At 42.7% G+C, this 22527-nt stretch overlaps 1 protein-coding gene across 1 annotated transcript in view; it reads left to right on the top strand.

Annotated features, from left to right (window-relative positions):
• The window catches only part of LOC128640326 (complement C1r subcomponent), a gene marked incomplete at its 3' end in the record, with an annotated part of 259563 nt that overhangs the window by 9758 nt on the left and 227278 nt on the right, over nucleotides 1-22527 (top strand).

The following is a 22527-nucleotide window of genomic DNA, read 5'->3' as shown; positions in this document are numbered from 1 at the left end:
TACTTTGCTACAATGTAAAGTAGTGAGTGTACAGCCTGTATAACAGTGTAAATTTGCTGTCCCCTCAAAATAACTCAACACAGAGCCATTAATGTCTAAACTGTTGGCAACAAAAGTGAGTACACCCCTAAGTGGAAATGTCCAAATTGGGCCCAAAATGTCAATATTTTGTGTGGCCATCATTATTTTCCAGTATTGCCTTAACCCTCTTGGGCATAGAATTCACCAGAGCTTCAGATGTTGCCACTGGAGTCCTCTTCCACTCCTCCATGATGACATCACGGAGCTGGTGGATGTTAGAGACCTTGCGCTCCCCCACATTCCATTTGAGGATGCCCCACAGATGCTCAATAGGGTTTGGGTCTGGAGACATGCTTGGCCAGTCCATCACCTGTAACCTCAGCTTCTTTAGCAAGGCAGTGGTCGTCTTGGAGCTGTGTTTGGGGTCATTTTCATGTTGGAATACTGCCCTGTGGCCCAGTCTCTGAAGGGAGGGGATCATGCTCTACTTCAGTACGTCACAGTACATGTTGGCATTCATGGTTCCCTCAATGAACTGTAGCTCCTCAGTCCCGGAAGCACTCATGCAGGCCCAGACCATGACACGCCCACCACCATGCTTGAATGTAAGCAAGACACACTTGTCTTTGTACTCCTTACCTGGTTGCCTCGACACACGCTTGACACCATCTGAACCAAATAAGTTTATTTTGGTCCCATCGGACCACAGGACATGGTTCCAGTAATCCATGTCCTTAGTTTGCTTGTCTGTTTGCGGGCTTTCTTGTGCATCATCTTTAGAAGAGGCTTCCTTCTGGGACGACAGCCATGCAGACCAATTTGATGCAGTGCGGAATATGGTCTGAGCACTGACAGGCTGACCCCCCCACCCCTTCAACCGCTGCAGCAATGCTGGCAGCACTCATACTTCTATTTCTCAAAGACAACCTCTGGATATGACGCTGAGCATGTGCACTCAATTTCTTTGGTCGACCATGGTGAGGCTTGTTCTGAGTGGAACCTGTACTGTGAAACTGCTGTATGGTCTTGTCCATCGTGCTGCAGCTCAGTTTCAGGGTCTTGGCAATCTTCTTTATGTAGAGCAACAATTCTTTTTTTCAGATCCTCAGAGAGTTCTTTGCCATGAGGTGCTGTTACAAACTGCTATTTGTAACTGGCCCTTTAAATGGAAAATTGCCCTGCTTCCCTGGATTTTGGAGAAGCCTATTTGCCAGCCTCCTTCCTCATGACTATGGCCCCTGGAAGATTGTGCCCCTGAAAACATATTAACTTTTATTGGGTGTGTATGGCTCTTTAAGAACCGTTTGGGGACATATTGTGACTTTGGTGAACAATGCCCCTTTAAGACTATGTCCCCAGACCTGTAAAATAACTTGTCCCTGGCTTCTCCCACTTGGTTCAGTAAATAGGGCTTACTGAACCAAGTACCACACAGACAGAGTGTTACAAAAGCATTAGTTTTCATTGTGTGCCATTAAGTGCTATGTGACAGACCCTTCGGTCAGAACTAAAGAGTTAACTTTGTTCAGCTTCAAGAAGGTAGTTTCTAAATACAAGTTTGCTGGCATCAGCTCTAATTAAGTTTAGTGATAAACATTCCCATTGTCTAATCACCTCCAGAGTCAGCCTGGCTAGTGATAAGATGGACTGCATTGTTTTCTTGTATGTAACTTGTTATCTGCTGAAGTAATGTTGTGGCCTGTCAAAGGGCGTTGTCTCTCTATCTAAATGTATCAAATGTGTGATTGGGGATTTTATGCCTCCCCCTGAGAGTGTCCTTTTTTTGCATGTAACCTCAATAAAAAGCAGGCTGTGTGTTCCAGCACATCAGACCTTTTCTGACCCTCTAACTTGCAGCTTTGACTCATGTTTGTAGGGGACAGCTATAATCAATACAGGGATTGCTATGCTCTATATACTCCCTTAGCTACTGAGCTCTTGTAAGAGCTCTTGTTCCTGATCCTGCTTCATGCTACAGAAGGAAGAGGTTCACCTACTGGAGCCTAGTCGTAGGTCCAGGGCGCAGAGCAGACGGAGAGATACCAGCCCAGCAGCGGTGGTTCGTAGAGTCTGCATTACTTATGGTGGCTACGCAGTAGTCTATGGTGTCTACGGTGCTGATGATCCTTTGGTGAGCGCTAGGAGCATCCTTTTCTACGGTCCAACTTCCAGCCAGCCTGGAGGCAACCGTAACATTTGGCGGCAGCGGTGGGATGGCGTCCTAGCGCAAGGAGCAGTACCCCAACAGCACTGGTATCGTAGGAGAGTTATTGAGGGCAACGCTAGCCACTGCGCAGCGTCCCTACCTACAGCAGCATGGAGCTGACAAGACACTGGTCAGAACCCTGTTAAGAGCACCTCAACCGGATCCGCCGCTATGAGGGCGCTGATTTCGTTCCAGAGGTAAAGAGGCGGCTAGTCCGATATGGTCCAGACCCTGCGCAGGAGGTAGTCAGTCGAATCATCTGGGAATTGGATACTGATAACGAAGCGGCACAAGCCTTTGAGCGCCAACTGTGGAGTTTGAGGGTATGGACACCTGGTCTCCAGCGAGAAAGTCAGCTACAGGGAGGGGAGAACATCGACCTCCCTCCCCAGCCGGAGTGTGCCTTCCAGGGAGAGGAGACAACCGATCTCTCTCCCCAGCCGCAGCATGTTCCACAGGGAGAGGAGAGCAGCGACCTCCCTCCCTAGCGGCAGTATACCGTGCAGAGGGAAGAGACAACCGTTCTCCTTCCCCAACCCCAACCAGAGATACCCGAGGCAGCAGGCCTCATAGACTGGTCCTGGGAGGACCCCCTGCAGGCAGGTGGAGATGGGACCGCAGTCTCTCTACCGGCCCTACAGGGATGCTTGGCAGGCAGCCCAGATCCCCAGCGACAGACCCAGCTACAGGGAGGGGAGAGCATTGACCTCCCTCCCCAGCCGGAGTGTGCCTTCCAGGGAGAGGAGACAACCGGTCTCTCTCCCCAGCCGCAGCATGTTCCACAGGGAGCGGAGAGCATCGACCTCCCTTCCCAACGGCCGCCGGAGTATCAGGAGGAGGAGGTAGGCCAATCTCCCCCTCCCCAGCTAACTCCTAACTTGGGCTCAGGGTTAACAGTGGAGATGTTAACCCCCACTGACCCCCACGTTTCCTTTGCCACCGGGCAGGACTATGCCCCAATTCCCCCAGCAGAAGAGATAGCACCAGGACAGAGCGCTGCTGGCCTCTGCCCTACAGACCCCCTTGTTACAGGACTGGCTTGCAAACCCCTCACCCCAGCAGAAGCGCTGGCACCAGGGCAGAGTGCCGCTGGCCTCTGCCCCCCAAGTACCACCAGCTATTTGCCCAGCTGCGCCAGGAAGGCCGAGGATGCTACACTTTCATCCTACAACCTGGAACCTACAGGCCAGTACTACTTATTGTGGGGGGGCTACTTTTCTGCTAATGTTTATTTGTGGGTGGGTTGCGAGACTAACTTAGGCACTGACCGACAGAAGGTCAGGTGCCTGGTTAGTCTCCCTCCAAAAGGGGAGATATGTTACAAACTGCTATTTGTAACTGGCCCTTTAAATGGAAAATTGCCCTGCTTCCCTGGATTTTGGAGAAGCCTATTTGCCAGCCTCCTTCCTCATGACTATGGCCCCTGGAAGATTGTGCCCCTGAAAACATATTAACTTTTATTGGGTGTGTATGGCCCTTTAAGAACCGTCTGGGGACATATTGTGACTTTGGTGAACAATGCCCCTTTAAGACTATGTCCCCAGACCTGTAAAATAACTTGTCCCTGGCTTCTCCCACTTGGTTCAGTAAATAGGGCTTACTGAACCAAGTACCACACAGGCAGAGTGTTCCACAGAAAGGGAGCACTGTTACAAAAGCATTAGTTTTCATTGTGTGCCATTAAGTGCTATGTGACAGACCCTTCGGTCAGAACTAAAGAGTTAACTTTGTTCAGCTTCAAGAAGGTAGTTTCTAAATACAAGTTTGCTGGCATCAGCTCTAATTAAGTTTAGTGATAAACATTCCCATTGTCTAATCACCTCCAGATTCAGCCTGGCTAGTGATAAGATGGACTGCATTGTTTTCTTGTGTGTAACTTGTTATCTGCTGAAGTAATGTTGTGGCCTGTCAAAGGGCGTTGTCTCTCTATCTAAATGTATCAAATGTGTGATTGGGGATTTTATGCCTCCCCCTGAGAGTGTCCTTTTTTTGCATGTAACCTCAATAAAAAGCAGGCTGTGTGTTTCAGCACATCAGACCTTTTCTGATCCTCTAACTTGCAGCTTTGACTCATGTTTGTAGGGGACATCTATAATCACTACAGGGATTGCTATGCTCTATATACTCCCTTAGCTACTGAGCTCTTGTAAGAGCTCTTGTTCTTGATCCTGCTTCACGCTACAGAAGGAAGAGGTTCACCTACTGGAGCCTAGTCGTAGGTCCAGGGCGCAGAGCAGACGGCGAGATACCAGCCCAGCAGCGGTGGTTCGTAGAGTCTGCATTACTTATGGTGGCTACGCAGTAGTCTATGGTGTCTACGGTGCTGATGATCCTTTGGTGAGCGCTAGGAGCATCCTTTTCTACGGTCCAACTTCCAGCCAGCCTGGAGGCAACAGTAACAGGTGCCATGTCGAACTTCCAGTGACCAGTATGAGAGAGTGTGAGAGCGATAACACCAAATTTAACACACCTGCTCCCCATTCACACCTGAGACCTTGTAACACTAATGAGTCACATGACACCGGGGAGAGAAAATGGCTAATTGGGCCCAATTTGGACATTTTCACGTAGGGGTGTACTCACTTTTGTTGCCAACGGTTTAGACATTAATGGCTGTGTGTTGAGTTATTTTGAGGGGACAGCACATTTACACTGTTATACAGGCTGTACACTCACTACTTTACATTGTAGCAGAGTAATTTCTTCAGTGTTGTCACATGAAAAGATATAATAAAATATTTACAAAAATGTTAGGGATCTACTCACTTTTGTGGGATACTGTAGGTCTGCTCTTATTTTGACACTCATGCATGCTTTGTAAATGAGTGCCTCCTCTTGAAAAAAAATGCCCCCCCCATTTCATTCGTTCTGGAGCCGACCCTGCAGTGTGTGTGACTTAAACCTACTTACAGTCTGTGTGTGTGTGACTTACACCTACTTAGTGTGTGTGTGACTTAAACTTACATACAGTGTGTGTGTGTGACTTACACCTACTTAGTGTGTGTGACTTAAACCTACTTACAGTGTGTGTGTGTGTGTGTGACTTAAACCTACTTACAGTGTGTCTGTGACTTGCACCTACTTACAGTGTGTGTGGGACTTACACCTACTTACAGTGTGTGTGTGTGTGTGTGACTTACACCTACTTACAGTGTATGTGTGTGACTTACACCTACTTACAGTGTATGTGTGTGACTTACACCTACTTACAGTGTGTGTGTGTGTGTGTGTGACTTACAGCTACTTACAATGTTTATGTGTGTGACTTACACCTACTTAAATTGTAAGTGTGTGACTTACACTTACTTACAATGTGTATGTGTGTGACTTACAAAGGTCTTCTTCTAGGCGGCTCCATCTTCATCCAGTGCGGGGACATCTTCTTTCTTCATCCGGAGCGAAGGCGGTGCGGAGCGAAGGCAGCCATAGGGCAGGAACGGCGGCTGCGGAGCCATCCAGCGTGGAGGATCCTCCACGCTGGATGGCTCCGCAGCTGCCGTTCCTGCCCTGTGGCTGCCTTCGCTCCGCACCGCCTTCACTCCGCACCGCCTTCGCTCCGGATGAAGAAAGAAGATGTCCCCGCGCTGGATGAAGATGGAGCCGCCTAGAAGAAGACCTTTGTGACAGACCCCTCTGTCAGTACTGGAAGGGTTAACTTTGTTCAGCTTTGAGAAGCTATTTAAAGACAGGTTTCCTGGCAGCAGCTATTGTTTACTGTAATTAAGTTTAAGTGATAAGCGTTCACATTGTTTAATCACCTCCAGATATCAGACTGCCAGGTGACAAGAAGGACTCCATTGTTTTCTTGTGTTTAATTGCTTAATGTAATGTAATTCTATTGTATCCTGTAAAAGGGCGTCTAATCTCTTCCAACCCCCCATCTGGTCTCCTAAGGGAGTTCTGCATAAATACTGGGCATATAGCCCTCAAAAAAGACATTCTTCTGTTTTTACCTTCAAGATGGAGCCTGGTCTCATGTTTGGGGGGAAATAGCTGGGTTGTGTGTTGCTGATCCCATATTCAGGACATCTTTCATCTGGTATTAACCCTTGGTATCCGGGTTATAACATAAAAACCTTTACCGCCGAACTTCAGGAATAGTGAGTACCTATTTTGGGTTAGGGGCATATTTATCAAGCTCCATATGGAAGTTATTAAGCAGCGGTCTCTGAGGCGGCAGACAGAATACGAATACGATTGGTTTATTGACACCCCTGCTTCGGCTGATTGGCTGCAAATCTGCAGGGGGCGGCATTGCACCTGGTGCAATGATAAATGCAGAGAGTGTATGCTGTCTGCATTTATCGATGTGCAGCAGACATGATCCGCTATATCAGATTATGTCCACTAGCACCATCATAAATAGGCCCCTTGTTATTTCTTTTTGGGGTTTTTTAGGTTGTTTTTTTTTTTAGATAAGGGATTTTTTTTATTTTTTTATTCGCACTTAACAGCTGATTGCCCTTTTAAGGGCAAGGCCCATACAAATGCCCCTTTAGGGGCAATGGGTAGCTTAGGTTTTTTTTAGAGTTAGTTTTTTTTGGGGGGGTTGGTTGAGTGGGAGGGAGGGTTTTACTGTTAGGGGGTACTTTGTAATTTTTTAATGTAAAAGAGCTGTTTAATTTAGGGCAATGCCCTACAAAAGTCCATTTAAGGGCTATTGGTAGTTTATTGTTAAATTAGGGGGTGTTTTTATTTTGGGGTGACTTTTTTGTTTTTATAGGGGTATTAGATTAGGTTTAAATTTTTATTATTTTGGATAATTTCCTTTATTTTTTGTAATCTTAGATTTTTTTATTTTTCGTAATTTTATGTTTAAATATTTTTATTATTATAATAATTCTTGATCATGTACAATACAGAAAGAATTTAAGAACGAGTTTGATAACATTAGCATATAACAATTCCAACATAACTAGATGATATACCTCCAGTTCCACTCATATATATGAAAAGGTTCTCATTTCTGATGACAATATTCCCACTCCCAGCGGTCCCCTCAAGCCTACCGGTGATGCTCAGACTCAGTGCTCAAGAATCAGGTTGGTCCTCGTGTTCTCTTTTAGGGGAATTCGAGTTGCCAATCCAATAGTACCATATTTTCTGGAATGAAGTTCTATTGTTTAACGTGTCTGCTGCAGATTCATACATAGTATATGTGTGGCTAATTTTATTATGTATTTCCGACCATGGAGGGTAGCCTACCTTCCAATACTTTGCAATGCAGACCCTCGTTACTTTACATAGGATTCTAACAAATGTATTAATATATTTATGGAATCTATCTATGTGTTCGTGTAATAGTGCCTGTTGGATAGTAAGAGTAACCTCTTCCTCTAGTAGCTGGCTAATAAGAGTGGAGAGTTTCTGCCAAGTCCTCTGTATTCCCCCACAGTCCCACCACATATGTTTGTATGACCCCAGTTCACCACAACCTCTATAACATAAATTACTACCATTTGGTTGAATATGAGCTGTCCTCATTGGGGTAAGATACCATCTAAATATAGTCTTCATGACATTTTGTTTTAGGTCCATGCTAATTAGTCCTTTATCAGCTCCCTGGATCATTTCCTCCCATTCCTGTACTACTTTAATTGTATTCAAATCAGTCTCCCATGCCCTTATTACCGAAGATTTGGTTCTGTTCGGATGTGTCTGCAGTGTTATGTATATTCTCGAGATATTATGTTTCGTCCTAGCCAGGCTTGCGCCACATGTCTCTAACACCGTAGGTTGGCCACTGTTTAATTTTTTAAGAAAGGTATGCAGGGAGGAGCGCAATTGGAGGTAGAGGTACCAGTGAAGTTTTATGGGAGTAAGTTTTAACTGTATATGGGTGAAAGGTAGCAACTGTCCCCCCTTCACTACATCCGCCACCCTATAGAGCCCCTTGTTTTGCCATTTGGCTGCCACCTTGCAAGAGTCACCTGTCAGAAAGCATCTAAATGGGGTCAGTAAAGAATATGTAGGAAACAAGTCTGTTCTCTTAAGTGTCTGTGCCCATATCTTTGTGGTCAGGTCTGAAGTGTACGACCAGGTTTGTATCTTAACTGAGTGGGTAGTGTGCGTGTCCCAAAAAAACGAGTCCCTCTCCTCCCATCCTCCGAGCTCCATCTCTAAAAACACCCAGGTAGTTTCCTCTGATCTACTCATGAGACAAGAGTCCTGGGCTAGTCTAGCGGCCCTGTAATATTCCAAAAGATCAGGAGCACCTACTCCCCCCGCTGCCCTGCTCCTACAAATCACCAGTTTCACTATTCTAGCCGATTTCGGTCCTCTTTTAAAGGCTAGTATGTCAGCCTGTGTTTTAATAATATCTGCTTTGACCAGTTTAATGGGAAGGGCTCTAAAAAGATATAGAATCTGCGGCAGTATGTTCATTTTGACTATTGCTACTCTTCCCATCCAAGAGAAACCACATGTTCGCCACTTCAAAAGGTCTTTCTTAAATTGATTAAGGAGCGGGGTGTAGTTATATTTATACGGAAGTTGCATCTGAACTGGGAGATTAATGCCCAAATATTTGAGTGTTTTAGTAACCCACCGAAATTCAAAGTTAAGTTAGATTATTTTCCGTGTGTGTAAGGGGATGGCCACTGGCAGGAGTTCGCTTTTTTCCATGTTTATTTTGTATCCCGATATACGTGAAAATTCCGTTAAAGTCTTATTCAAATTAGGGAGTGATATAAGTGGTTTAGTTATGGTGAGTAATATGTTATCCACAAATAAAGATATTTTGTATTCAGATTGGGCCACTCGAATTCCCGATATGTCTGGGTGTGCTCTAATTTTGGCCGCCAGCAGCTCAATACAAAGGGCAAACAACAGGGGCGACAGAGGACATCCCTGTCTCGTCCCATTTAGTATGGGAAAGAGACTGGACCTATAACCTCCCGAAGTCACCTGGGCCCGTGGATTGGAATATATTGCATGTAAAGCCGTCATAAAAGTATCATTAAATCCCATCTCCCTCATAACTTTAAGCATGTATTTCCAGTCTATTCTGTCAAACGCCTTCTCCACGTCCAGCGTTAGGACCAGAGAAGGCGTTTGTGTGTTTTCTAAGTGGTGGATCAAATTAATTACTCGTCTTATGTTATCCGGGGCTTCCCTATTCTGTACAAACCCCACTTGATCGGGGTGAACCAAATGTGGCATGATTGGCTTAAGGCGGCTGGCCAAGACTTTAGTAAAAATCTTAAGGTCCTGGTTGATTAAAGAGATAGGGCGATATTTTTGGCATTTTTTTATCTGGCTTGGGGATTACCACTATCTTTGCATCCAATAACTCCTGAGGGATAGGGTTGCCTTCCAGGATGAAGTTACAGAATTTAGTTAAGTGAGGAACAAGTGTGCTTTTGAAAAGTTTATAATATTCCCCTGGAAAACTGTCAGGGCCAGCCACCTTCCCTGGTTTCAAGTCTTTAATAGCTCTTAAAATCTCTTCCGTGGTTATCGGGGCATTAAGGGCGTCCCTTTGATCCGTCGTAAATGAAGTCAGTTTACAGTTACCTAAAAATTCCCTCGTTTGAGTTGCTGTCTCTGTGTTATGAATTTCCGTTTCCCCATCATAAAGTTTACCATAGAAGCCTGCAAAAGTGTTAACTATTTCCTGGGGGTGGGAGGTCAGGTCCCCTCTCTCCGTCTCTATCGAGAGTATAGCCGATGCCTTACATCTCTCCCTAATCTTATGTGCCATAAATCTGTCTGGCTTGTTCGCAAAAATAAAGTAATGTGACTTCAGTCATTGAGCTGCTCTTATTGCTTGTGAGTTTAATATTGTTGCTAAGGATTGCTTTTTGTCTTGGAGGGCTCGTAGTGTCACTGGGTTTTTAGTCAGTTTATGTTGTCTCTCTAAAGTCTCAATTTCTTTGTGGAGCTGGTCTGTATGGGCTCTATATTGCTTATTAATTTTAGCTTTAAGTTGAATCAGTAATCCTCTAACTACAGCTTTGTGAGCAGCCCATAAGTATATTGGGTTTGTGGTAGAGTCAGTATTAAATGTCCAGAATTCTGTCATGGAGCGTAATATATCATTATGCTCTTGGTCACGTCTTAGCAGGGTGTTATCATGTGTCCAAGTCCTACTTCTGTTGATATCTCTTAGTCCCTCTAGATCAACTGAAATTATAGAGTGGTCCGACCAAACACAAGCGTGTATACTCGAACTTCGTAGCATGGGTTGTAATATCTGACTCAGATAAATATAGTCAAGTCTGATGTACGAGTTATGTGCGGCTGAGTAGAATGTGGTATCTGTGGTTGAACCATATAGTGTATTCCATGAGTCCTTGAGAGTGTGTGGTGCAATCGAGTCTTGTATTGCTTTAACAATGCGATTATGTCTATGATGTTTAGGAGTCAGCTTATTATGATGGGAGGGTTGAATTGGAGCCATGGTTATATTAAAATCCCCCGCTAATATAATTTTAGTTTGCGACCAATCTGTCAGAAGGTGGGCAATGTGGGCAAAGAATACATGTTGGTTATCGTTGGGGGCATAAACATTACATAGAGTTACTTCAGCATCATGAATACGTCCCCTCACTATCAAGTATCTACCTTCAGGGTCAGCCAGCGTGCTATTATGAGTGAAGCCTACTGATGAGTGAATTAAAATGGATACCCCACGGGTGTTATTGGGTGCAGTAGCATGAAAATGTGTAGTAAATTGTTTGGTCCAATACTTTGGTAAACTGTCGCTAAGAAAATGTGTTTCCTGTAGAAATACCAGGTTAGCGTTCAAAGTCCTATATTGGTTCATTGCTAATCTGCGCTTAATATCAGTATTTAGGCCGTGGACATTATGGGATACTAATCTAATCCTAGTGTTCGTAGGCATCTGTATTGGTCTGTGTTATTGTGTGCGATAGATTATATGCAGGCGATTGACCTGTAAAATAAATCATCTTACCTCAGGATCTCTGGACTGATGTGATGTGTTGCAGCTTATGAGTCTTAATCCCGGATGGATCACTGAGAGGGGGAGAGAGAAAAGCAGGAAACAAATAACAAAACAATAAACAATCAACAATTAACTGGTCCCCAACAGACGGACATCTTAACAATGCCCAAGAGCATCTTGGCGGATAAGTGGTTGCCACTTAACCTTAGGTATTGGGGAGCAACTACCTGCCCCTTTTGAATGACAATATAGCAAGCTAAGTCGCAGATTGAGTCCATCCACTGGTCACTCAGTATTAGTGGCAATAAGAAAAGTGTCTGTCTGTAACACAACACTGAGTATGACCAGTTCATGTAGACATCGAGGACTTCTCCCACAGAAAAATTTGCAGTAGTTGAACATCAAGATGCCATATCTGTAAAGAGTCATATTTCGGCCCTCAATCCCCATCTCCATGATTGACTGTAGATGGAAGGAGACAGAGGAAGAAAAAAACACCACTTCACAGTACCTTTTCTCTGGTTTCACTTATTTTTTGCTTCTTGTAACTGACCCTTTGCCAGGTCTTTTGAGTATTAGAGCCTGTGGAGTTGCCCCTCCGTGGTGTTGATAGGCGGTGCTCTGTGAAAACCTGAGGGTCCGGGGGATCCAGGCCTAGTATAGCACATACCTCTGGAATATCCTCTTGATTTTTGATGTTTATTGTTTTAGAGTCCATGAGAATGCTTAGGACGAAGGGAAATCCCCATCTGTAAGGGATCTGCTGTTTGCGTAGAATATTAGTTAACGGCCTCATTGAGCCTCTCCGTTGTAAGGTGCGTAGACTCAGGTCTTGAAAGAATTGTATTACATTTCCCTGGAACTTAAAAGTTGGGTTCTTCCTGGAGGCCTGTAGTATCTTTTCTTTATCAGGTAAGAAGGTCAGCTTAACTATCACATCCGTTGGGGGTATACCATTTTTGGTTTTGGCTTTAAGAGCTCTATGTGCTCTCTCCACATGGAATGTGTAATCAGGAGCAGAACCTGTTATTTGACTGAAAAGTTGCGCAATGTATGCTGGAATGTCCTTAGTTGTTACATCTTCTGGGATCCCTTTTTTTTTTTTTTTTTTAATAAATTTTTTATTGAGGTCGAGAAAATGATACAGTGTTAATAAAATGCCATGCAATAAAATACAGATAACTGAGTAGTTAACATACAAGAGACAAATGAACAATACAAAAACATTACATTAGATCTAGGTAGGCATCTACTTTAAACCTCTGTTTTTATATTATTTACTGTAATATGATCCTCTAAGAAAAGGAGGAGTTACTTTTGAACCCCAAAAAGCTTATGAATACAGGTAGAGGAAATCGGCATTTGAAGAGGCCACTTTTGGACCTGGTGGTTAGGATAGCGAGATAGGGAAGGTCAGCAGGATAAAACTGCTTTAAAGAGATGAAAGGGAGGGAGGGGAAAAGGTGAGAAAGAGGAAACAGAAGGATTGGGGGGGGGGAGATGGGCTCTTGTTAAAGGCATGTGTGGTCTAGTGCTAAGGGAGCGTCAGAGAAGTAGTAGTTTGGAGGTGTACTAGTAAGTGAGAGGATTAAGAGGGGCACCTCATAGAGTTAATAAGTAGAGGAGTTATGCTGCACGTGACAATTACAGAGATGTTATTAGGTGTGTCTGAGGGTTAGGACATAAGTAGCTCAGCAAAGAAAAAGGAGTACTTCTTATGCGTGCTTAAGTAAGCAATGCCTTAATTTTCACATATTCTCTCTTACATCAGGGGTAATATTAACAGCAATAGTAGATATCTATAATGTATAATCGAGATGTAAACATGCTATATGTGAGAGAAATAAAAATAGAACCCCTTGCGGAGCAGACCCATACTAGATAGCATACAAGATATTGGATAAGAGTGCTAAGAGGAAATTCCCCGCAACATTGGGAGTACACTTAGTGGAGAAACAACTATATAGAAACTTAGGTGTAACAATAATATTCTTGTGACATAAGCAGTAGATATGATTCAGCCCTGCGTGTCTTAACTTAAAACAGTTCAAACCGGTGGGGGCAAAGTCAAATTAACCTACTAGATAAGTATGTCTTCTCCTCACAGCCTATATTAATCAGGTCATGGAGAAGTGCATGAGGAAGGAGCTGTCCCATTTACCCGATCCCCAGTCTGGGTGGCAAAAACATAGTAGCTATTGAGAGTCTCTGACTTAAGACATTTCTTTCGCAGCTCGAGTGAGGTTTATGGGGCTGTTGAACAAAATCCTCGAGACCTTGCGGTCTGCTCATGTACAGGTTACTCTCTCTGTCTTCTATCTTCCCCTGTACCTCAGAGAGGGGTTTGGGGTAAACGGGAGGTCGGGTGCCTGTAGCGAGATCCGGTACATACCAGGACTTGTTGAGCTGTCGGTGCTTGGTCTCCAGCGGGAGCTGAATATCACTGTAAGACCTCTTTTCCAAAGGCCTAAATGTTGGCTGTTGTACGGTGGCAAGTTGCGTCGGCGTAAGTGGTGGTGCTACGTCAAACAGAGGTCCCCGGTAAGGTCTTGGTTTAGTAGAAGTGGCAGCGTTGTCTGGCTGAATGGGGTCCTGAGGACCCGATATGCTGTGCTGGATGTGTGGTTCAGCCTTTAGTGTCTCTACTACAATAGTGGCGCTGGAGTTCTCTGGGTGGAAGGAGAGTAGGAGATCTTCGAAGCATCTGTCCATCTGCCTCATAAAGGCTGCTAGCCGATCTGCAATTACTGTGGATAAAGGGTGTTTCTCTATCATGTAAAGGTTACCGGGTCCCTGTTGTTACTGGTTACCTTCAGAGTTAATGCTGTAGCATGGCCCGCACCTCAAAATGGCATCTGTGATATAAGCACTGTGCTGACCTCAGCGGATAAATGTCACTGAATATAACACTATAGCTGCCTCTTAAGCCTTTTCAGTTAGTTTAGGTGCTTAACTCCATGTGTTGTTCTCATTTAGTGTGTGGTTACCTGCTCCGAGTGGTCAATGAAGTAAAAATCTGTAAGATATAGCCGGAGCTCATGAAGAGTGCGACCGCTCAGATGCAGGGCTAACTCCGCCCCCGCCCTGGGATCCCTTTTAAACTAATATTATTTAATCTGCTCCTGTTCTCTAAGTCTTCCATTTTGTCTTGTATATCCTGGAGGAGCTGTTGTTGATCAGATACTGTTTGTGCCATCTCATCTACATTTTCCACCATGGCATCTTTTTGGTCTTCCAGAATATCAATTCTATTACCCATATCCGTAAGGTCAGATTTGATTTCCTCCAAAGTAGATGTCACCGATGTATGTATGGAATCTATCTTTTCCCATAATTTTTCAAAGTTATCCGTTAGGTCTTTCTTGGACACTAGGGATTGTAGATCCGCTTTGGTAATAAGGGATTGGTTTTCAGCGGTTGGAGGTGAGAGTTGTTCTTTTTCGCCTCCCCCTTCCATATCTTTGGTGACTTTAGATAGGTGAGAAGTTTTAAAAAAAAGAGGATACTGTAGAAGGTGTATTTGGATTTGTTATTTTCTCCCCTTTCCCTCCTCTTCTTGTAGTCATTATTTCTCTATATTGACTATTGCGGCTGTAGAGAGTGGTTTATCTTTGGTTCTCGGGGTTAATTTGTGTTTTAAGGCAGGCGAGATAACCCTGTTCACTCTCATCCTCTCCTCCAATTCAGGGTGCAGTGATAAGAGAAAGGTAATCCCAGGAGTAGCAGATTATCTCAGGTATGGCTAGTGTATCAAGAGGATTGAGGTAGTTACAGAAAGTACAGAGGTATGTGTCAGTGCTTCCTCTTCATTTAGATGACATAGATGGTTCAGCTACGACTCTTTTGCAACATAAGAGGCAGGTGTCCCCTCATTTTGTTTCTACCAATTACATATTGCCAAGTTTGGGTTTAGAGTTGTATTCAGCTTACTCAGGAGATAACTTAAAGAAATGTTCAGCAGGATAATGGGTGACCTCCCAAGCAATGTAGGGGACCAATTTTATTACTCTTATGACTAGGATATCAGTTGTCAAACCTCCAGGGAAGTTATCTGCATCCCTCTACTGATATGTCCCAGGCAAGATTCAAATCAATAGATAGTCTGAATTTCAACACACTCTCCCCGGGGAGGTTGCCTTCACAAGGCGATCACGGGGAGGGAGAAGGGGATATGACCCACCGTCCAATAGGGCGGCAGGAAAAGGAGGGGGAGAGTGTGTACCTCCAGGCCTGCTATGTCACTGGGGCAGCAATAAAAAAGTTATCAGACTATGGGATTTCAAAGTAACTGTGAGCAGGATCCACAGTTGTAAGTAGTGTGATGACAGATTTTCCCCAGTGTGCAGAAGTAGATATCTCAGGGGTATCAAATGTGCTTGCAACAGTTTATGAGGTCTTTTATATTTTCCCAGTTAGCCTCCGTAATGTTAGATCCCGGAGTAGCAATACAGAAAACCGGGTTGAAATTATAAGTGACTCAAAGTCCTGTTTAACCCTTATGACCTGCTTCTGCCTGTTCCACCACCCAGCTTCATCTGCAGTGAGTTTAAGTCAAAGGCCTGCTATTGGTATTGAGGAAGCAGGTTGTTTGTTAGGCCGTTATGCTGTCACTGAGATATATCTACGTGAGACCACAAATGCGTGTAACGTTCCCTGCCTGAAAACTGTTCAGTATTTTATTGTAGCACAGTCCTGGGCCTCCAAAATCTGCTCCCAATTGTCAGAGCTGTTAAAAAGTATAGGCAGCAGGCCCCTAACATATAGCTTTCTTCTTACACCGATGTGACTGGCAGTGGGGCTGATTATTTTCTATTAACTATTAATATGTCTTCGCTGCAGAGCTGTGTTGTGTGGGTGAGGAGCCCTGCTACGCACTTACTTTATGTCCCAAGATGGCGCCGCTCCGTGATTGCTACCTCTGGAGGTGAGCGCAACTGACAGCATACACCTCTGTCTCTAGGCTTTTCGGGTCTCACCGGCTCCTCACCGATATATGCGATGCTGGTTTTGGCCCCAGGATAAAGATCTCTTCCTCCAGTGAAGATGGTGGGGTATTTAGTGGCGGGCAATGTACCCGATCGTCACCCTCTCCCTCCGCTCTGTTGTCCTGTCGGTGCCTGCGCTGAGTCGCTATCCTCTCCTCTCTGTAGGATCTTACTGTGAGAAGGATGGGCACATGGATTGCTGGGCTGTCCGGTGTAGTCGCTCTGTTGGTGCCGACAAGGGCCGCAAAGGTTTCGACGGGAGGGTTAGGTGCACTCTGCAAATTATCTTTTTCACCTCCACTGCAAATCTCGGCCAAATGTCTCTGCAGAGCCCCGGTGCTATAAGGTCCTTCTCAGCAGGGGGTCAGTAGATGCCTCTGGGTATATAAATCTTTGCTAGACCCCAATAAACTTTAAAAAATTAAAACTATAGCAGGAGCTCAGCCTAAACATGACTTTCTCCCTTGCTAGTTGGCTCCGCCCCCCATTTTTCGTAATTTTAGAGGTTTTTTTTGGAATATTATTTTTTTTTTTTCGTAGTGTTAGGTTATTTTATTTTTAGTTTATTAAAGTTTTTTAAAATAGTTATGTTAGGTTTATTTATAGTTTAATCTTTAGGTTTTTTTTTTATTTCACAGGTAAGTTTTTATTTATTTTAAGTTCTATTGTAAATTTAATTTAAAGTTAGCGACTGTTAGGTTTAGGGGTTCATAGTTTAATTTATTGTGTCGCAATGTGTGGGGGGCGGCGGTTTAGGGGTTAATAGGTTTATTTTAGTAGTTGCGATGTGGGGGGTGGCAGTTTAGGGGTTAATAGGTTTATTTTAGTAGTTTCGATGGGGGGGCGGCGGTTTAGGGGTTAATAGCTTTTTTTTAGTAGTTGCGATGTGGGGGGCCTGGCGGTTTAGGGGTTAATAGGTTTATTTTAGTAGTTGCGATGTGGGGGGCCCGGCGGGTTAGGGGTTATTAGGTTTATTTTTGTAGTTGCAATGTGGGGGGCCCGGCGGTTTAGGGGTTAATAGGTTTATTTTAGTAGTTTCGATGTGGGAGGTTGGCGGTTTAGGGGGGAATAAATTTATTTAGTGTCAGGCGGTGGTTTAGGGGTTAATAACTTTATTTAGTGTCGGCGGTGTCGGGGGCAGCAGATTAGGGGTATTTAGACTAGGAGGCCCATTTATCAAGCTCCGTATGGAGCTTGTGAGCCCGTGTTTCTGGCGAGTCTTCTAAAGACCGCTGCTTGTCCGCCTGCTCTGAGGCAGCAGACAGAAATCAACCCGATCAAATACTTTCAGGTTAATTGACACCCCCTGCTAACGGCCGATTGGCCATGAATCTGCACGGGGTGGCATTGCACCAGCAATTCACAAGAACTGCTGGTGCAATGATAAATGCCAACATCTGTCAGCATTTATCGATGTGCGGCGGACATGATACCCTACTTTGTACATTGTTAAATATGCCCCTACTAATTTGCTTATTATTTTATGCAACCTAAATTCTCTAGCACTCGTGTATGAGGAAAGAATACAATCATAACATTATTAAAACTACACAATCTTTTTAAAGGTAAACATCTTTATTTTTTAAAAGATGTTTATTGGATGAAATCAGGCAATACAGATTAATGCATCAAAAATCACATTGATCATAGTATTTAACAAAAGCTATACCAATTTTACACAATGCGAAAGCATATCATCCGGCATTTTATTATTATAATTATTATATTAGTAAAAAGCCTTATTCAAAACTTAACAAGAAAACATTAGTTGGTCACTTTGTCAGCTTAAAACCAAAATCCTTCTCGCCCATGTCTACCTATAAATTTCCCATTTCTATTTCAGTATCTCCGAGGTTTACATTGAAACATCTCCCTCCCATTTGCCTCAGCTGGTCTAATTGCTTATATATAGCATTTAATGTGTATGCATTCGTGATTCCCAATAAAATTGTATATTATGGAATGTTTCCATATCTTTTCTTATAAAATAGCCATATTCCTCTAGGTGAATTGTGTGGTCCATAAGTGACTCCCATGCTTGGTATGTAGGAATTATTTGTGACTTCCAGTTGGCTGCTATCAGGGATTTTGCAGTGTTTAATGCTAACTGTACTAATTTCCGTCGTATTTTACACTTGTTCCGTGGAAGTAAGTTTAATAGTGCTGTGGTAGGCTGAAGTTGATAATAATTTTTTTGATTGCTGATGGTTTTAAGATATTCCCCTATTTTTAACCAGAAGGGTTGTATTTTATTGCATGAGCACCAAATGTGAGTCATGGTGCCTTTACTGCCACAGCCTCTCCAGCACGTGTCAGAAGCTGTCGGGTATATCGCTTTGATCCTAACCAGGGTGAGATACCACCTTGCCAGAACCTTGAAATTTAGCTCTAATGACCTAGCAGATACCGAAGATTTTTTGGTGTTATGAATAATGTTTTTCCACTCATTTTCAGTTATCTCACTACCCAGTTCCTTGTGCCATCTATCCACATAATTAGGGGTATCAATCATTTCTCTACATATTAAAGCCTTTTTTGCCCATGCCAGTGTATGACGCAATGGTTGATCATTCAAACATTGTTGCTCGAACAAGGTAGGTTGTCTAGTCATCTGTTCCCTATCAGGTGAAGTGGCTAAAAAGTGTCTAAGTTGATAATACTTCAACCATTTCGTGAAGGCTCCACCCAGTATATCGCCCAAGTCAGTTCTCTGCTTGAGTTTACTACCAATTAGAAATTTAAATATGGGGGCCGTATAACCTATCTCCCAATCATGTTGTTTATTCAATTTTTGTTCTAACCCCCCGTGTAGTTCTGCATTAGGTGAAACTGGAGACATAGGAGATCTCAGGGAAGAGATTCTTTGATCATTTACTATTATACTGTCCCATATCTCAAAAACATGCTGATATAGTGGATATAACTTGACCCAGGGTGGGTGACTTTTTCTATCTACCCAACATAACACTCCTGGTGAAGGAGTTTTAAAAATATGTGAATCCAGTGCCACCCATGCTTTATTACCCACATTGCAATGCCAATCTAAGATCTTTTGTAAACATATTGCTTTGTAGTATACCTCTACATTTGGGAGTCCTAAACCTCCTTTCCGGATGGAACGGTAGTCCTAAACCTCCTTTCCGGATGGAACGGTACATTGTATTTTTAATAATTCTAGGCTTAATTTTACCCCAAATATATTCATTTATCAGTTTTTGAAGCATATTACGAAAGGAGTTAGTCAATGAAATTGGCACTGTTTGGAGAACGTAAAGAATTCTGGGTAGCACGGTCATCTTTACAGCTTGAATGCATCCCCACCATGAAATTGATTTATCACTCCACCTATTTAGCTCTTTGTTTAGTTCTTTATATAGGTTTTGGTAGTTCCATTCAAACAGTATATTGGGCTTAGGAGTTAAATAAATACCTAGATATTTAATGGCCTTTTTTTGAGGGCTGAATGGGCATTTCTTTAACAGTTCAGAATATTCAGCATTTGGGACAGAAATGTTTAAAATCTCAGACTTTTGGTCGTTTATTAAAAAGTTGGAAAAGATCCAAACTCTTTAAACTCCCTCAATACTTCCGCTATCCACTCAGTGGGTTTAGTCAATGTAAGTAACACATCATCAGCGTAGAGTGACAGTTTGTAGTCATCTTGCCCTATTTTAATACCTGATATCAGCTTATTTTGCCTAATTTTATGGGCCAGTATTTCCATGCTCAACACAAACAAAAGAGGGGACAGGGGGCATCCCTGACGGGTGCCATTTTGTATAGAAAACGCATCTGATAGTATATTATTTGCTTTAACTTTGGCTGATGGATTTTGGTATAAACTGAAGATTCTGTTTATAATAGTTTCTCCAAATCCCATCTTTCGTAAGACTGCCTGTAGAAATCTCCAATCCAAGCGATCAAACGCTTTTTCAGCGTCAGCGGAGACAATCACCATCCCTAATTTATGTATTTTAGCATAGTCAATTAGTTGTAATGTTCTGATGGTGTTGTCTCTCGTTTCTCTTCCTGGGACAAAACCAGCTTGATCTAGGTGTACAATTTGGGGTAATATTTTATTAATGCGCCCTGCCAAATTTTTTGCAAATAATTTAAGGTCCGTGTTGAGCAATGAAATGGGTCTGTAATTACTGGGTAGATTAACTGGTTTGTTTGGTTTAGGTAGCACAGATATATAAGCCTCTAAACACTCTGCAGGAAAATGACCCAACTTATAAATGTGTTGGAATGCTTTTAATAATTGTGGAGCTATTGTAGTCCTATACATCTTATAGTAATCGTTTGAGTAACCATCAGGGCCCGGACTTTTGTTATTAGGTAAGGCCTCAATAGCATCTCAAATTTCCTTCAAGGTTAAGGGAGAGTCTAGAATATCTGCATCTTGTGTTGAAATTTTAGGAGTGTCAACGGCATCCAAATACTGGTTAAGGGCATCTATAGTTTTGGTGTCGTATTGCTTTGTGATGTTATACAATTTGGCATAATAATCCCCAAAAACATTCGCTATTTTTTTAGGTTCTGTCTCTGTCTGTCCATTTTCATTATCAATTTTAAAAATATGTGCCTGAAAAGCTTTTTTCGATAGGGCTTTTGCTAACCATGTGCCTGTTTTGTTGCTATTGTGGAAGTACATTTTTTTAAGGTAAAACGCCTTTTTAATTGTGTTTTTTTTGTAAAAGCTTTCTAAAGGCTTCTCTAGCACTGCTTACAGATTGTGTAAGATCATCTCTCTGAGGGTTAGGTTTATGTTGTTGCTCCGTTAATTTTAAATTGGAGAGTAGTTTTTCATATTCTATATTGTATTGTTTGCGCAGTAGTGCTTTTTGCTTAATTAGCTCACCTCTAATAGTTGCCTTATGTGCCAACCAATTATTAATACCATTTGTGTCTGCCGAGGTGTTGTGCTGGAAGAATTCTCTTATATTTCCTTCTATTTGGTTTTTTATAATTGGCTTATGTAATATAGTGGGATCCAAACGCCACATGGGTGGACGTTGAGGCATCGAGGGCCACATAAGTTCCAGAGTGATAGAGGCATGATCCGACCAAGAGATCGGTAGGATCTCTGTGTCGGTAGCTGTAGCTATGTTGTTGTGATCCACCATTCAATAATCTATTCTAGAATATGAGCGTCCTGGATGTGAATAAAAAGTATAGCTTCACGCTCTAGGATGGTGTAGTCTCCAAACATCCATTAACAATAATGTGTCAAATTTTTGGATGATGCGTGTTATATTTTTTTGGGTTATCTGACTCCTACCCGTGGAACTATCTATATGTGGGATTAAAGTAATATTTAAATCTCCACCTACTATCACCATGCCCTTCTGGACTTCTCTCAATTTGTTTAGAGCTTTATTAAAGAAAGGTTGTTGTCCTATGTTGGGTGCATATATGTTCATTAAGGTTAGATGACTATTATATAGTGTACCCACCAGTATCAAGAATCTACCTTCTTCATCAAGATATTGTTCTAAAACTTGAAATGGAATCTCTCTACTAATCAGGATGCCCACCCCGTTCTTTTTTTTGATGTTCAAACTAAAAAATTGTTGGGTATAATTTCGGTCCTCCATGTTTGGGGAAATGAGTTTCTTGTAGAAACACTAAAGATCCCTGCAGTTTTTTAAACCAGGCCAAGGCCATTGATCTCTTATTTGGAGAATTCAGTCCCTTACAGTTTTGTGATATTAATTTTATATTATAAGACATTGGATAATATATTTAGCCTGTACCTGCTCAATATTAATCTTTATTCTGACTGGATTTGTTGTCTTCTCCTCATTGCGAGTTTTACTTCTAGGTAACAAGTGAGCAACATGATATCCCATCCAATACAACAGTGACCAACACAACAAAATACCTAATAAAAACCTGATAACCAAATAATTCAGAAACAGTAACAAAAATGTAACCAAAAAAACAGTTTCCATTCTCCAAGTATCGAAGGAGAATAAAAATATAGGGGAATCCAAAGACCTAATTAGGTCTAAACACAGTTTGCATTATATAGCATTATGATTGCACTTATTTATTATAAAAAAATATATATTTTGTTTTTTTGTTTATATTTATTATTATATGAAGAAGCATCAAACTCCTATGCTTTAAAAGATGAAAAACAGAGGGGCGCCTCATGTGTGGTATCGTAAATAGACACAAAGTAACAACAGATTTAGCCAAATGGGTACTCACACACTTCAGGAGCACACTTATGTGCTGGTAGAGGCCGGCTGCAGATTTATGGGGGTGTGGCAGCTCACCCGTGCAATGGCGTTCTTAGTTCTGTGATGATATTCTCAAAGCACACCAATGTGCTTGTAGATGCAGGCTGCAGTATTAGGCAGGTGTAGCAGCTCACCCAAACAACAGATACTGTTATAAAA

The sequence above is a fragment of the Bombina bombina genome, chromosome 9 (genome assembly GCF_027579735.1).
Source record: "Bombina bombina isolate aBomBom1 chromosome 9, aBomBom1.pri, whole genome shotgun sequence".
In the NCBI taxonomy this organism is placed as follows: domain Eukaryota; kingdom Metazoa; phylum Chordata; class Amphibia; order Anura; family Bombinatoridae; genus Bombina; species Bombina bombina.
This window is presented reverse-complemented; position numbering and strand designations above follow the sequence as displayed.